The 18252-nt window shown below is 34.3% G+C and overlaps 1 non-coding gene across 1 annotated transcript; it reads right to left on the bottom strand.

The window, feature by feature from the left end:
* Positions 1-2333: 2333 nt before the first annotated feature.
* Positions 2334-2403, bottom strand: TRNAK-UUU. The gene has a single exon. It is a non-coding gene; the product is annotated as a tRNA-Lys (tRNA).
* Between the last annotated feature and the right edge of the window lie 15849 nt (positions 2404-18252).

The following is an 18252-nucleotide window of genomic DNA, read 5'->3' as shown; positions in this document are numbered from 1 at the left end:
TGCAGAGAAAGTTGTAAAAGATGAGAGTTGTAATTGTAGGTCTTAGAAAAAAATATACACGAGAGTTTCTGAAAAGGACATTTAACCATGAAATAATAAAAATAGAAATAACTAATAATCATAAATGACACTCTAAACAAGGAATGTAAAGATGGCCTTTCAAATCCAAAATGAAGACATTTAAAATGTTAATATTATTGATCTAATCTATGTTATCTATCTTACACTATTGGAAAGTTCTTATACTTTTAAATTTCAACTGGATTTCAGATAAGAAGCATGAGAAATGAGAAAAGTTTAGGTTTTGCTTTTTGTTTCTCTTGAAGGATTTATACTCTAATGGAAGATTCTTTGGAAAACTAAAGCACATGATTAAGGCAGCTCTGTCACTCTTTTCCAGCTGCTATTTTGAGCTAACTGCTGACCACAACACCCACTGCTTAACATTGTCATTTTCTTGAAATTTTTTAATGTTTTATTTATTTATGAGAGAGAGAGAGACAAGGTAAGCAGGGGACGGTCAGAGTGAGAAGGAGATACAGAATCTGAAGCAGGCTCCAGGCTCTGAGCTAGCTATTAGCACAGAGCCCGAGGTGGGGCTCAAACCCACGAACCATGAGATCATTTCTATTTGAACTGAATATTTCCAAGAAAGCTAAAATCACTTTAAAATCTGTATAATTTAAAAAACAAGTATAAAGACTTTGTTCACAGTAATCCGCACACACATATATACCACATACACATATATATAAATAAATATATATGAACATTTTTTTCAAAACAAAAATTAGATTTTGATCAATTCTGAGAAATAGACCAAAATTGTTCATAAGGCAAAATACTATAGGCTTGAGCATTTGTTTGAATTTGGATAAACAAGATAAAATATTGTAGTATAGAATCAGAGACATTAAAATACAGAAAAAAATAAATAAGATGAAATTACATGACCTCTTAATATCTATACGAGGGCCATCCAAAATCAGGACCAAAAAACTTATGAAAACCACTGAATTTTACAGATATCTAAGATTGAGAGGTCTATAATTATTATATACTATCTTCAATTTTCAATTACTTACCAAATAAATATCCAGACTGTTTTATATGTCCTTGATTAACCTAAATGTCTTAAAATGGTACCTCCTCTTGAGGCTCATTAAATAGTAAAAAAAATTATAATTTATGATGTAATTTAGCCTTGTCTCAGAAAAATCTTTAAAATGGGATAAAATACTTATTTGAGAGAAATAGTAATTGATGTTTCTTCAAGATAGATGATTTATTAGATTTTATTATTTATTTATTTTTTATTACTATTTTATTTCCAATCTTTACTTGAACAAATTTATAGCTCAGCTTGACAATCTTTTGGAAGTGGTTGACAAAGATGTGCTTCCTGTTTATGTGTATATAGATTGGAGAAGAGGCAAATATGGATTGGATATCAGAATTCTATTCATAAGGAACAGATTTAATAATAATCCTTTTTAGTCAAAAGCAAACAAACCTAACTTCTCACTGTTATAGCACAAAGTGCAGATTTCCTGGTGGCAGCAGCTCAAGGAACAGACCTCTAGAATCTGTATTTTTAAAATGGTCTCCAGGGAAAGCTGATGTAGCCAGTTAAAACCAGTCCTCAATGCATTCTGGGAAATCAGTCCTGGAAGTGCTTTACATTCTAGCCTTAGTGAAAGAAGTGGTTCAGGAGAAATTTACATACCTAAGATTTTGTTTTCTGCCTTGACATTTATGGAGTATATTTTAATATACTACCTAATCTTAGTTGGTGACTTCAAAAGCTTGTGTTAATATTTTGTTTTAGTTTTATATATTCAGTGATATTCTCCTCATGCTTGATAGAATATGCCTTCTTGTTTCTGGAATGCTTTGAAATCAACCAGGTTAATTTAGATGCTTGAAAATATTTACAAGTAAATAATAGCTTCTGTATTTAAAAAGATATAATCAATTCCAACTTGGAAATATTAATAATCTTTTTCCTCTTCTCTAACTCCACTATTTCCTAGATAATTCTAACAATCTCCTAAGAAACCTTTTACCTCTAGTATTTAATTATTTATAATTGTTGATCACAGAGTGTCTTCCTGTGGGGTGTTGAGGAGAGGGAACCGATCTCTTTTGCTCAGTAAAAAATCCAGCCTTCATAACATGGCACTCACAAACTTCAAATTTTTTTTAAATGTTTTTATTTATTTCTAGGAGAGAGAGAGAGAGATAGCATGAGCAGGGGAGGGTCAGAGAGAGAGGGAATCACAAACTCTGAAACAGACTCCAGGCTCTGAGCTCTGAGCTGGCAGTCAGCACAGAGCCCGACGCGGGACTCGAACCCACGACCCAAGCAAAAGTCGGACGCTTAACCGACTAAGCCACCCAGGCGTCCCACTCATAAACTTTAAAAGTGCCTTCTGATCCTGCCAGAAAGAGGTTTCTCCTTACTCCCATATAATATTTTGAAAGTACATAGAATTTTAAGTAATCACATTATATTGTAGTTATTAGTTTACATACACTATGTGAACCAGAAATGAGCATCGCTGTAATAGAATTATTTCTAGGTCTTAAGTAAAATACAAATCAAAGACAAGAATATAGACTTTGTGATGTCCACTGATCATATACCATCATGGTCTAAGTTTAGTTTGAAGAATTTGATTTCACAAAAAGTTCATTTGTTTCAGTGTTACGAAACAGGCTCCATTCTTCTCCCAATTTCACAATTCCTCCTCATTGAAACTGATCCAGTTAATTGCCAGGGAGACTTAAGGTGAATGTAATCTGAAGGCCCTTAATATTATCATCTTACTTGCCATTCCCTTAACTTTCAGGCAGATTGATATATAATAATTTGAAGACATTGAAATGCCTATTTTGCATATGGTTTATGGGAAGTTACCTCCTGTTTTACATTAGAGAAGACAAAACACTATGGAAGATTAAAATAAAGATTACAGTTGAGAGATCAATAAAATAAAAGGTCTTTAAAAAAGGAATAAAGCTATTATGCAAACATAAAGTCCTTTTAGGTAGAGGTAAGATTTGAAAGGTTTTCTTTCCATCTGTATTCCTTCCATTTTCCTTCCATTCTGTTTAAATCCCAGGACTGTGCATGACTTATATCACATTAAAGAGTTAATATTAGGTTTCTCATTTCTGAATACCTTAAAGAGAGAGACTATAGACTACTTATCTTTGAATATTCCTAAAGATGTAATTCCCAAAATGCAGCAGTCAGGCTTTTGGTGAATAAATGTTTGTTGACTGACTATAATCTTTAAAAAAAAAATCACAATTTTAATCTTATCTATTTATTAGCAACTACTTGACTTATTACATAATATTTTATGACCATATTCCTCAAGTTATATCAGAAATCTCTGAAGCAGATTAGAAGGCTGAAGCCTTTCAAAAAATGATTTAGGACTTTTGTTTTTGACAATAGTGAAATGAGTAATCTGGATCAATTCTTCCAGTAAGAATAAAAGAGTCTGAAAAAATTTGTAAGATATCTTAAAATCATTGAAGTTGTCACACATTATTTAGGAGGAGTTGTTAAGATGACAGAATAGTAGGGGGACTCTGGGCTTGTCTCATTCCTGGAACACAGCTAGATAAACATCAAACCATTTTGAACATCTGGGAAATCCATTTGAGGATTAAGAGAACAATCTGCACAATTCGAGGAAGAGAATGTGGCAGGTAGGTGTTGTAGAGAAGAGATTTCAGGGAGAGAAAGGCCATAGTGCTGTAGAGGGTTGGGAGATCTTTTCACACAGAGAGGAGAAAGGGGGAGAGAGAACAGTGCATTTGTGCAAAAAAAGCACTCTCCCTAAATGATTAATGGGAAAATCATGAGGAACTATCACAAGTTTTTGAAAACAGTAGAGCTGAAATTCTGAGTTTTTGGAGGTCTGTACCATTTGTTGGAATAGACCCAGTAATGTGGCAGTGCTCCTGGAAAGAAGCAAGGGAGACCCAAAATGCACAACAGACAGCGTGGTGTGGAGATCCCCTGGGTCCGACTGGGAGAGAACATTCCTTTTCCTGGAATGCATTTACAAGAGCGTATTTTGCAGATTTTTCCTGTGTATCGCCATAAACTCTAGACACCTCTGCGGCTGTGAGACTCCTTTTCTGGGACAAAATGGCATGAGGCACAATTCTGTAGAGCTCTCCTCTGGAGGAAGGGATGGTCTGTGCCTTGCTGGGTCCTTTAAGATGTAAAGTTTTGAATCCCTGTCATATGCCAGAGATAAAACAGGAGAGCAGTTGTGTCGGATGTGTGGATGGCCCAGGCATAGAGGGGTTGAGAGCTAGAATCTGACAGAAGCCTGGGACACGGGAAGGGAGACTGTTTATTTGAACAAATTATAGCTGAGAACTTCCCTAATCTTGGGAACAGCAACAGCAACAAAGACTAAAAAGAAACAGAGGCCATCAACAGGGACAGCAATTTTACAGGTAATACAATGGCACTAACTTCATATCTATAATAATTACTCTGAATGTATATGGACTAAATGCTCTAATCAAGAGACATAGGGTATCAGAATGGATTAAAATTCAAGACCCATCAATATGCTGACCACAAGAGACTCATTTTGGGCCCAAAGTTACCTCCAGCTTGAAAGTGAGGGGATGGAATCATTTACTGTGCTAATAGACATCGAAAGAGAGCTGGGGTATCCACACTTACATCAGATAAACTAGATTTCAAATGAAAGGCTGCAACAAGAAATGAAAAAGGGGACTATATCATAATAAAGAAGTCTATCCAACAAGAAGGTCTAACAATTGTAAATATTTAGGCCTTTTACTTGGAAGCAGCCAAATATATAAATCAATTAATAACAAAGTTAAAGATTTTACTGATAATAATACAATAATAGTAGGGGGCTATTAACACCTACATAGAAAAATGGACAGATCATCTAAACAGAAAATCAACAAGGAAACAATGGTTTTGAATGACACAATGGACCAGATGGACTTAAGAGATATATTCAGAAAATTTCACCCTAAAGAAACAAAATACACATTATTTTCAAGTACATGTGGAACATTCTCCAGAATAGATCACATACTGGGTCATAAATCAGGCTTCAATCAGTACAAAAAGATTGAGATCATACCATAAATATTTTCAGACCACAATGCAATGAAATTTGAAGTCAAACACAAGAAAAACATTGGAAAGGCCACCAATACATGGAGGTTAAAGAACATCCTATTAAAGGATGAATGGCTTAACCAGTAAATTAAAGAAGAAATTTTAAAAAAATACATGGAAGCCCATGAAAATGAAAGAAAAGCAATCCAGAAACTTTGGGATGCAGCAAAAATGGTCATAAGAAGGAAGTATACAACAATTCAGACTTTCCTCAAGAAGGAAGAAATATCTCAAATACACATTACCTTTCACCTAAAAAAGCTTTATTAGCAAATAAAGCCCCAAACCAGCAAAAGAAGGGAAATAATAAAAATTATAACATGAATAAGTGATATAGAAGTTTAAATAGAGTAGAACAGATAAACAAAACTAGAATCTGACCTCTTGAAAGAATTAACAAAATTGATAAACCCCTAGCCAAATATAACAAAAATAAAAGAGAAAAGACCCAATTAAATAACATCATGAATGTAAGAGGAGAAATCACAATCAACACCACAGAAATGCAAACAGTTATGAGAGAATATTATGAGCAATTATATGTCAACAAATTGGGCAATTCTGCAAGAAAGGGATAAATTCCTAGAAACATAGATACTACTAAAATGGAAACAGGAAAAAACATAAAATTTGCACAGACCCATAATTAGTAAAGAGATTGAATCAGTAATAAAACATCTCCTAAGAAATAAGACTCCAGGATCGGATGGCTTCCCAGGGAAATTCTACCAGATATTGAAAGAATAATTAATATGTATTCTTTTGAAACTGTTAAAAAAAATAGAATTGGAAGGTAAACTTCCAAACTCATTCTAAAAGGCCACCACTACCTTGATTCCAAAACCAAAGGCCCCACTTAAAAGGAGAATTACAGACCAATCTCACTGATGAACATGGATGCAAACATTCTCAACAAGATACTAGCAAAATGAATCCAGCGGTATATATTAAAAAAATTATTCACCAGGATCAAGGGACTGATTCTTGGGATGCAGTGGTGGCTGCACAGTGAAGGAAACAAGCAACAAAACTGCAACGTATCCTATGAGATGGGGGAAGATATTTGTAAATCACATCTCAGACAAAGGGCTAGTGTCCAAAATCTATAAAGAATTTATATTACCAAGAATAAATAATCCAACTTAGTAATGGCTAAAAGGCAAGAGACACTTCTCTAAAGAAGACATACAAATGGCTAACAGATACATGAAAAGATGCTCAACATCACTTATCATCAGTGAAATACAAATGAAAATGACAATGAGATGACACCTCACACCTGTCAGAATGGCTATAAACAACAACTCAGGAAACCACAGATGTTGAGAACGCAGAGAAAGGGGAACACTTTTGTACTGCTGGTGGGAATGCAAACTTGTGCAGCCACCCTTGAAAACAGTGTGGATTTTTCTCAGAAAGTTAAAGATAGAACTATCCTACAACCCAGCAATTGTACAAGTAGGTATTTGTCCAAAGGATACAAAAATACTGAACCAAAGGGACACATGAACTCCAATGTTTATAACAGGAGCATTATCAACAATAATGAAATTGTGGAAAGAGCCCAAATGTCTATCGAGTGATGAATGGATAAACAAAATGTGGTGTGTATACACACACACACACACACACACACACACACACACACACACAGTAGAATACTACTCAGCCATCAAAAGAATGAAATCTTGCCATTTGCAGCAACATGGATGGAACTGGAGGGTATTATGCTAAGTGAAATTAGTCAGTCAGAGAAAGACAAATATATGATTTCACTCATATGTGGAATTCAAGAAATAAATCAGATGAACATAGGGAAGGAAAGGAAAAATAAGATAAAAAGGAGGCAAACCACAGGAGACTCTTTAAAAATTTTTTAATGTTTATTTATTTTTGAGAGAGATAGAGGGAAAGAAAGAGCATGAGTGGGGAAGGGGCAGAGAGAGAGGGGGATACAGAATCTGAAGCAGGTCCTAAGTTCTGAGCTGTTAGCACAGTGCCTGACATGGGCTTGAACTCATGAACTGTGAGATCATGACCCGAGCCAGAGCTAGATGCTCTACTGACTGAGCTACCCTGGTGCCCCAAGAGACTCTTAAATACAGAGAACAAACTGAGGGTTGCTGGAGGGGTGTTGGTGACTGGATGGGCTACATGGGTGATGGACATTAAGGAGAGTACTTGCTGCGATGAGCACCAGGTGTTATACGTAAGTGATGAATCACTAAAATATACCCTTGAAACGATTATTATACTATATGTTAACTAACCTGAATTTAAATAAAATCTTGGAAGGAAAAAAAATACATTATTTAAATTTTAAAAAATCATGGAAGTTGTGAGAAGATGGTGAAAAGCTCAATAAAATAAACTAGCAGCTTGGCAAGCATGACTAATATAAAAGAAGAGGGAAGAAAGACAATATTAGGAATACAAAAGAGGAAATAAGTATAGATACAGAGCAGATATAAAAAAATTTAGAATATGCCATTATCAGCTTACAACAATACATTTGAAAATTGATCAGAAAGTGAAAATTTGTGGGAAGGTATAAAATAATAAAATTTGAGAAGGTAAATAGAATAATTACTGTAGAAGAAACAAAAATGGATACTAAATACCAGCCATTACTTTCCACCTCTCCTACTGTCAAATGCATATTGTCTTTGAGCTCTGATACTTGCTCTTATTCCTGCCTACGTGAAACTCTCATCTACATGACCTTTTGTTTTTATTTTAAAAAATTATTTATCACATGATTTTCATATGGCAGAACACACCTCACAATTTAAGTTTAAGCTCAAGTATAATTAAAGAAATTTCATCTGGCTGTATTTTCTAATTTCGTACTACTCCTATTGTCAGATCTTTCTTCATTGAATTGAAGTGTTTGGTTTTCTTCACAGCCCTTGACATTATTTGAAGTTATGTTACCTTTTTAATTTATCTGTTTCTTTACTTATATGTCATGTCTTCTCTACTACAAATAGTGTCACAAAAGCAGGGCCTCAGAAGTCTTTTCCATTATATCCCCAGAGTATACTCTGGTACATAGTAAGTGCTCATCAAATAGTGATTTATTGAAGTAATTTCAATTAAAGTAGGAAATAAAATTAGTATTCTTGATAAAGTTGCCATGATTAGAGTGGAGATCCTAGCCAATGACGTAAAACAAAGAACAGTAACAGTGGATATAAATGGTGAGAAAAATCATCCCACAATCAATTGTGGGATAAAAATGATTCTTTGCATTAGTATTTATTGTCAGCTAAGAAAAAACATAAAGAATTAATCAAAAGCTATTGAAACTAGTAAAAGAGTTTGTCAAGATGAAAAGGTACAAATCAACACACATACAAAATCAATTTTTCTTATATAGTAATGATAATAAATTAAGAAATACAGTGAAAAGCATGGCATTCTCAATAGCAACAAATATTCTAAGAGTCAGCCTAACAAGAAATGTACAAGAATTTTGTGGAAAAAACTGAAAAGTCTATTGACTGATATAAAAAGTCCTAAATAAATATGGAGGTATTCTATCATTACAGATAGAATAATGACACTCACTATTTTAAGAATTCCTTACATTAATCTGTATGATCAATTAATTCCAAGAAAAGTCAGAACAATATTAATCACATGACTTGAAAGCTGATTCTAAAATTCACATCAATAATAAATATGCACCAATAGCCAAAGTAAAGAACAAATAAACTTGGTGGTTGGTAAGCATGCTCTACTGAAACCTAATATTTTGTAAAACTATAATTGTAGTTTTTTTGAAAGCAACTACGTACACGTATGAGTCTGAAAATAACTCATCAAAATATGGAGATTGAGTAAAAAATGAAGATAGATTTTTTCATTTTTATTTATTTTTGTAAGAGAGACAGAGGGCAAGCGGGGAGGGGCAGAGAGAGAGGGAGACACAGAATCTGATGCAGGCTCCAGGCTCTGAGCTGTCAGCACAGAGCCCATCTCAGGGCTTGAACTCATGGACTGTGAGATTCAGACCTGAGCCCAAGTTAGACACTTAATTGACCATCCAGGTGCCCCATGAAGACAGATGGTATTTAAAGAGGTATCTAATAGAATGGTCGTTGCCAGAAGCTGAAGAGAGGGGAAAATGGGGAGTTGCGTTTCAACTGGTGTAGAGTTTCAATCATGCAAGATGGAAAAGTTCTGGAGACCTGCTGTACAACAATGTGCACTTGGTCTATAATATTGTACTGTACATTTAAAAATTTAAAAGGGTAGACTTCATGTTATGTATTTTTTACCACTATGAAAAATAATCTAATAATGACTCCTAGAAATTTTTAATCACAACTCCTTAACTACTGCATTTTGAGAAAGACTGCTTACTTAATTATTTATCGGGACTTGATGGTTTATTTGGAGGCAAATTCAATTACTACCTGACACCTTAATTACTATGAGTGTGCTTTGCTCTCTGTTACTACTAAAAGGGAACTTAACTTTCTATGGATAATCTGGCACATGTGTAAAGGGTTTCTGTGTATTCTTTGAGACCATAGATGATCCATAGTGTTATGTATGTGTAAAATATCTGAGTTAAAATATAATGACTGATAATCGATAGACTTTATTTTTAATTAACATTTATTTATTTTTGAGAAATAGAGAGAGGATGAGCAGGACAGGGGTAGAGAGAGAAAGACAGAATTTGAAGCAGGCTCCAGGCTCTGAGCTGTCAGTAGAGAGCCCGATGCGGAGCTCCAACCCATGAACCATGAGATAATGATCTGGGCTGATGTGGGACGCTTAACCAACGCTTAACCAATTAATTAGGTACCCCTAATTAATACATTTTAAAGTCAAACTTCAGACTCTAACTGAAGGAGTTTTATTTGTTGAAGTACTAAGTTAATTTTTAAATGCATTTATTTATCTAGATGATAACTTAATATGACCTAAAGTTATTTAAAATTCTAGAGAAATAACTTTTTTAGGAATTACACAAATGAAACTGCAACTAATATTGTATTTATGGTCCAGCATACTTTCATATTAAGACTACCAAATCTTAAATCAATGCTTTACCTGAACATAATTCCTAACCCATAAATCGGCTTTTGTTGTTCCTTTAATTATTGAATTCTTCATTAATATTTAATTATCAACTTCAAAAGACCAATAATAATGTGCTGACTTCTTAGTTTAAAATGGTGGAGTAAGTTTGATGATTTCTCTTGTGCTTTTAGAAATCTCAAACCTACAAGGCGTATTAGAAACAAAAATGCATATTTAACTTTCATAAAACAAGGAGTTCTCTAAAACTCCAAACCACATTAAGGGGATCATGTGATTTTTATCTTTCATTCTGTAATGTGGTATGTCACATTGATTGATTTCCATATGTTGAAGTATCCCTGCATCCCAAGGTTAAGTCTCACTTGGTCATGGTGTATGATCTTTCTAAATTTTTAAAATATATATATACTTATATATATTTTATTTTTGAGAGATAGAGCATGAGTAGGGCAGAGGCAGTGAGAGAGGGAGACATAGTCTGAGGCAGGCTCCAGACTCTGAGCTGTCAGCGCAGACCCTAATGAGGGGCTTGAACCCACGAACCATGAGATGATGACCTGAGTTGAAGTCAGACACTTACCCAACTGAGCCACCCAGGCACCCTGTGCCAGGCATATAATCTTCTTAATGTGCTGTGGATTTGATTTTTGCTATTATTTTGTTGAGGAGTTTTGCATCTATCTATCAGGGATATTGCCCTGTAGTTTCCTTGCAGTAGTTTTTTCTAGCTTTGGTATCAGGATAACGTCCTTATAAAACAAATTTGGAAGTGTTTCCCCTTCAGCATTTTGGAAGAGTTTGAGGACGATTGGCATTAATTCTTCTTTAAATGTTTGGTAGAATTCTACAGTAGAGCCATTTGGTCCTAGGTTTTTCCCTGTTGGAAGGTTTGTTTACTGATTCAGTCTTCTTGCTAGTTACAGGTCTGTTCAGATTTGTTTTTCCTCATGATTCAGTCTTGCTAGATTGTATGTTTCTAGGAAATTATCTATTTCTTCCAGGTTGTCTAACTCATAGGTGAGTAATTGCTCATAGTAATTTCTTATGATTTTCTTTTTTCATTTTGTGGCATCAGTCATAATTTTTTTCATTTTTGATTTTATTTATTTGAGTTTTATTTCTTTTGTATTTGTCTAACTAAAGGTTTGTCAATTTTGTTAATGTTTTTAAATAAAACTAATTTTAGTTTTATTGTTTTTTTCTATTTTTCTATTTCTTTTATTTCTACTCTAATCTTTTTTTTTTTTTAAGTTTATTTGAGAGAGAGAAAGGGAGTACAGTCATGTAGAGGAAGGGAAGAGGGGGTGGAGAGAATCCCAAGCAGACTTTGCACTGTCAGCACAGAGCCTGACAGAGGGCTAAAAATTCAAGAACCATGAGATCATTACCTAAGCCAAAAAGTTGGGTGCTTAACCAACAGAGCCACCCAAATGCCTTTCTACTCTAATTGTTATTATTTTCTTTTTTCAGACAATTTAGGGTTAGTTTGTTGTTTTTCTATTGTTTTGAGGCATAAAGTTAAGTTGTTTATTTGAGATCTTATTTTAGTGTAGGTGTTTACTTAAACTTCCCTCTCATGTAAATTTCCTTTCTAGTATGGCTTTTGTTGCATCCCATAAGTTTGGCATATTGTGTCTTCAATTTCATTTGTCTCAATATTTTCTAATTTTCCTTTCGATCTCTTCCTGACCCTTTGGCGGTCAAGCTAAATGAGCTAGAGAGGAAGTAGGCTAGATCAATGATAGTGTGTGTGTGTGTGTGTGTGTGTGTGTGTATGGACTCAAGACCTATAGTGTATGATGTTATATTCATTTCCACTGTGCATCAGTAGAAATCAACTAGGCATAGCCTATTTAACATAAATGATTGCCGACATAAAATTATCTAATCCATATGCAGTAAATCTTCCTAATATACACATTACTCACACACTTGCTCTTTTGAAATGGTGAGAAACACTTACACTGTGCCTTAATCTCTAGAAAGATGCTTGCAAAGTTTCTTATAGGTGTGGACACTCTCCCTCTTACTTATGAGATAATCACTGTGCATTGATCCAGGATGAGGGATTTTCATGCCACCAAACAGGTGATCAACCAACCAACCAACCAATCAACCAACCAATCAACCAACCAATCAACCAACCAACCAATCAACTAGGGTTATTGTATTGGTGTGAGTGATTCATTTTGAATATCAAAGGGATATTGATATTGATATATTATTGTTGCTAATAATATATCAGGGATATTACTATTTGGAACACAGGTGATTCTCTGTGGTACCTTGTGTTAAGTTTCATGTTGTGCAAGATAGAAAACATTATCATAACACCAAAGCAAGGAAACTATTGAAGGTTCATCTCTTTCATGAATAAAGGTTTGACTTGCTTTGCAAAATACAGAATCCCAATCAGCTGAGGTGTTGATTTTGAGGCAATAAAGATGTCACAAATATCAACAATGTGACCCATTACAGAGCTGTAACTTGAGGAAGTTTTGCATATTTTACTTCCTTATTTTCCTCTCTCATTTTTCCTCTTTTGATTTAATGGTATTGTTCATGGTCACTTTACAATAGCTTTTGGTTTTCAGAATATTCAAATGTACAGGTTGCTGAATTTGAGGACTAATTAACATTGCCAAAGGATAGACACTATGACTACCACTCATAGAAATGGATATAATGATTGTTAGATTTTTGTCTCTCATTCTTAGGGAGTAGGTGAGACTGACCTTGCTGTGTGAAATGTAGTTGCATCTTGTAGAGCAAAAGTATTATTTTATTGTAATTGTATTGAAGGTCAAATATATGAGGAAGAGTTTTTATAAATGCTAACTAAAGGGGTTGATTGACTCAGTTTTTAAGCTATCTTTCCTCAGACCCAACCTTTCCCGTCAGAACTTTCCTCTGTGATGGCTGGCCTAAGACTCCTCAAGTTACATTTTGTCTTTGCTCACTGGCTTTCTGTTAGATTTTCCCAATGGGATAGAAAAAAGGAATTTGAAAGGTAGGAAAAGAGGGAAGGAAGTTACTACTTCCTATTTAATTGTTCCCATCAGCAAGTTCCATCAATTGATTTTTGTCAAAGAACAGCAGAGCTTGAATTCCAGCAGGAGTTGCTTGCAATTTGACTTTTCTCACACTTCCTGGAGCCTTCCACATCCCTCCACCTCTGCAATTCCAACCACAATTAGGCTCCCTTCTCTTGAGCAGACTGAATCCCTGCTCCCCAGGTTCTTCCTTAAAGAACCTGAGATAGCACTTGCTTTTGGACAGCATTTGTTCCTCAGAGATGTAGGTCTCAATTCTGGGATGGATGCCCTTCTTCAGAGCTCTGAAAGTACCAGCAGAAATTGGGTAATGCCTTCTCAAAGGTCTGAATCCAGCTCCATGTGACCCCTTCTGCAAGCTTCTCCAAGCTTCCAAGTTTAGATAGCCTTAATTTCATCCCTTTGTCTCTCAATCCTAAGGACAATAGCTGCTTTCTGCCCATATTATCTAAATCTTATCTTGGTACTTTTTGCTCTTTTAGTCCTAAATACTCACTTACACAACAATTTATAACACATTATTTCCGTTAAAATAAGTAGTTTTTTTTCTTCCAGTGGACACTGCTTATTACAATCAGTTACTTAGAAGGATCTGTTTAGTCTTCTACTATGTTTGCAGAACTATTTTATTTTCAATTCTGTCATTTTTAATATTGTCCCAATATAATTTTGCACATATACATTTAGAATTATTGTTTACATTTTTCATTTTTTCCCTGATGGGAATATGTTTCTTCCCTCGTAATATTTTTCCCTATAAAATTCTGTGCCATTTTTTCTTTAAAATGAATTGCTACTAGGTTTTTACATCATAATGTGAAAATATAAATTTTAGAAAAAAGGCACAATACATTTGGTACTATTTCATCAAAGTTGTTATAAAATAAGAGCATGGATCATTATGTATGGTTAGAACATTTTCAAATAAAAAGTTCAAAGGACTTTTAATATGTGGTCACTTGTCAGTTCTTGCAGCTACATCATGGTAGGGAACTTAAGGTTGGTATATTTATTTTGCACTTAGAATGCTTTAAGATACATTTTATGTTTTGGGTTCTATAACACTGAGCACATCCTTGTCAATATCTATTTGCTGTGTGGTACTAGAATAGGAGCATTCTACAAGTTTTAGGTTCATCAAAACTTCCTGTACAATTTTTGAATTAATGGATCACAGAGTTCATTGAGAATAATGCTTCTATAATTGAGCTCTCATATTTATTATTATTGTATTATTTCTATTTCTCTATTCCCTTGCTTTCAACCTTTCTGTATCTTTATATATAAGGACTTTTAAAGTTTTGTTATTTTCTCTTATTTCAATTAGCGTTGAGAATAAAAGGAGGTTACCAGCTTTCCATTTTGAAATCAAATTCCAAATGAATTTAATACTGCTTCCCCCTCTTCCCATTTAATTAATGATTATGATTCTATAGTTCTTGGGGAAATTTAATTGCATTGCGTTACACTTTTATTTTGTAATTTATTGTTTTGGAACTTTGATTTTTTTTTTTTTCATTAAACACTGTAGTTATGGATACAGAATCTTTTTAATGAGCAGTTCTTCTAACCAAAATTTCTGAAGCAATCGTAATTTTTATTTTGAAAATAGATTATGTTTTTGTTTCAGGAATAAAAGAAGGATAGCAGTCTGGAGCTTAGGAATTGGATTACTCTCATGAAAGACTCTTACGTGAGGTTCACTGATCAAGAATTCTATCTATTACTTTATAAACTGAATTGGACAGAAAGGTGAATGTTTAAAAATATTTTTCAACAATCAGAATTTAAGTTTAGATATAAACATTACATTTTACTTCATCTTTACATTTCAGATATTGTGTATTTCCTTTATAAACTTAAATCACACATTAAAAATTGGCAGTGACATTCGGTTTTTAAAACAATGGCCCTTTTCCTTTTAAAGATAGAATATAAGGGTTTCTATCAGTTAGATAATTGGATTTTAGTTTCTACCTCTAGGCATGGGCAAGGGTTTGATACTTTTTTTTTTTTTCAATTTTACGTAGAGAAGAGTGCAGCTCCATGAAAAGTGATAACAAAAATAATAGTGCAGTGCGGGTTGGGAGGAAGCATTTTCTCTTTCAGAAATCAATAGGAAAAGAGAGTGATCTTATTTTTCATCTGAGGCAAATCACCATTACAGAACAGAAGAGTGCCCAGGTAGTTGGGGCAGCAGTGACACATACTTCCATCAGCCACTCTTCAAGGTTAGGAGCAATACCCAGTGCCAGGGAGAAGCTAATTAAATTAATTCTGTGGGAAAGTGACAGAATGACCAAGAGCAATCTGAGTGCTCCAAGCCTCTCCCTTTACGCTCCGTTGTCAGCGTGGCCTGGTCTGTTCTCTTTAGCAACTCACTCACATACTTAATACCTGGTGTGTGATACCTGGTTCCTTTTGGTCTCCTTGTTTAAGCCGCAGTGTGAATATTTGGCTTGTTCTATGACTGATGAGTGCAGCAGGAAAGAGATGTAATTGCTTTGACTATGCGGCAGTAAATGGATACTCCCTTTGGAAACTCAACTTGCTTCATTTAGACCCAAACATGCCAGGCAGATGCAGATGATCAATTCACAGCATATGATACGAGTGAATATCTTTCTCTTTTATGTTCTGTTTTTACTGTAATAGCAAACTAACATCTGTTGTTCTGAGCGTCCCAAATCTGTTCTTTTCAATGTAAAGGTTTGCTGAGCATTGATATTTTACTAAGAATAGGATGTGTGTAGCAATTAGAGTACACCACATTTTTATGTCAAATTCTAATGTTTTCTGGAAAGGTCATTGTTGTGTGTGTGTGACCTACTGAGCTGTATTACTATGATAGATGTAGTTACAAAGTAAAACTGTTTAACTGATAATGTTCTGGGGAGTGGGTAAAGCAATAGAGAAGAGAAGAAAGGTGACTGTTTTTTAAGGGATAATCTTGTGTTGTCAATAACATCTCATACATTCTTTGAGTTTGGTCTTTAGCAGAGCACTTTTGTTCCTACTCAACACTAAGGACTGTCTGGTGTGGTATTATTTGGGCTATCTGTGAGCCTTACTAGCTACCAACATAGACTCATGAATAAAAAGTAATAGTATTAGAATCTTTCTCTGAACCATAGAATCATGGAATTGCAAGTTCCTAAGTGCAGTAAAGAAATATTACAGTAGGCATAAGGAGAAAATCAAGAGTTGAACAAAATTTCACTTCAACATGACTAATATTTTTACAGATAGGTTAGTTCATATGTTTAGACAGTGGTACAAATAACTCTCCATAAAGTGCAACTGTTTTTTATTCTTTCTGGTGAAAAAGGCTTGGTAACATTCCGTGTCTTTATGTTTTGCTGGCATTAACTTCGCTGGCTGCAGAAGGGACATGGGTGAGACAGCCTGATTTAGGCATACATAGCACTGCACTTAGAAAATCCAACTCAACATGTACCTTCTCATTTTCCGTGTGCTAACATTTGTGTATGTGTAAACATTTTTTTAGATTGAAAAGCCATATCCAGATTGGCTTTTTATATATGTATATATAATATGTATAAATGCAAATTCTACAAATCGTATAATTATTAGAAAAATCTTTTATTCATGTGACTCTACATAGTGTGTTCCATGTAACAGTGCTGGTGTATTTGCAGCCATGTACTGTCTTTTCAAAATCAAAATACAGGGTGCCTGGGTGGCTCAGTAGGTTAAGTGTCTGATTTTGGCTCAGGTCATGATCTCGCATTTCGTGAGTTTGAGCCCTGCACAGATCTCTGTGCTGACAGCTCAGAGACTGGAGCCTGCACCAGATTCTGTCTCCCTCACTCTCTGCCCCTCCCCCACTCACATTCTGTCTCTGTCGCTGTCTCTCTCTCTCTCTCAAAAATAAACATTAAAAAATTTAAAAATCAAAACAGAGACAAACACACCTGAATATAAGTTAGTAATTATAATAATTCCATTATTATTGGTTCCAATATTTTATTCAACTGAACAAATCTCAAATTTTGAAGTCATTTAAAGCAGAACATTATTTTTTAAAAGTATAATAAATGATGCATTTTTTTATTTGTAAGCAAAAACTAATACTCAATAGGAATTTTTAAAAATAGAATCTCTCATTAGTTATAATGCTGGAATCAATGGCATTGGTTATAATGTCCTGCTGTCAGTTTATTTTCAACCTTATAATTCAATAGCTTTTTGCTAAAAATCCTTTTATCTAATAGCTTATGTGTAGAGTACACATATGTGTACATACTCATATACTCAGGAGATATGTAAACTATAAACTTTAGAAAGATTTTGGAGAATTAACCTAAACAGAAAAAAGTCAAAAGATTGAAAATTCCATTCTTTGATTTAATCAATAAAGTGAAGCACCCTGTTATGTCATAGTATGAAATAATAATAAAAAAAAGTCAAGAATATGGCACTATATTACTGAGGTTTCCAAAGCTATCAAGCGTTCCTGTTGAGAATGATTGGACCTATCAAGATATAAAAGAGCAGCTGGGGACATTTGAAGTGCCGATTTATATTTTGTGCAACCCTAGCCAGAGATGTGAGCAGCGGTATGAAAGAGTAAAAGGATGTTAAATCAAACCAGGATGCTCAAAAAAGCTATCAAAAAGACGCGTTAGTATAAAATGGATTTCTTAATATGATTAAACGTACAGCTGTTTAAATGGGATATTTACAATTTCATTTAATAGTTATTCAAAAAACTAGGAATGACACTCAATATTTAAATTACTTTTGTTTACATTAATTTTGAATATGAAATTAGTGAATATTACATTGATTTATGTTTAAAAGATGACACACAGTTGGAAATAGAAACTGTAGCATTGTATAAATTACTGTTTATTCTCTCGACAAGTGCTCTATTTGAGCAGAAGATCATCTTCATCTGGGGTAAATAACTCATTGAGAGGGAGG

This window comes from Hyaena hyaena, unplaced genomic scaffold (assembly GCF_003009895.1).
Source record: "Hyaena hyaena isolate Hyena2069 unplaced genomic scaffold, ASM300989v1 scaffold_955, whole genome shotgun sequence".
Taxonomy (NCBI): Eukaryota; Metazoa; Chordata; class Mammalia; order Carnivora; family Hyaenidae; genus Hyaena; species Hyaena hyaena.
The sequence above is the reverse complement of the archived record's forward strand: the minus strand, read 5'-3'. Positions and strand labels throughout refer to the sequence as shown.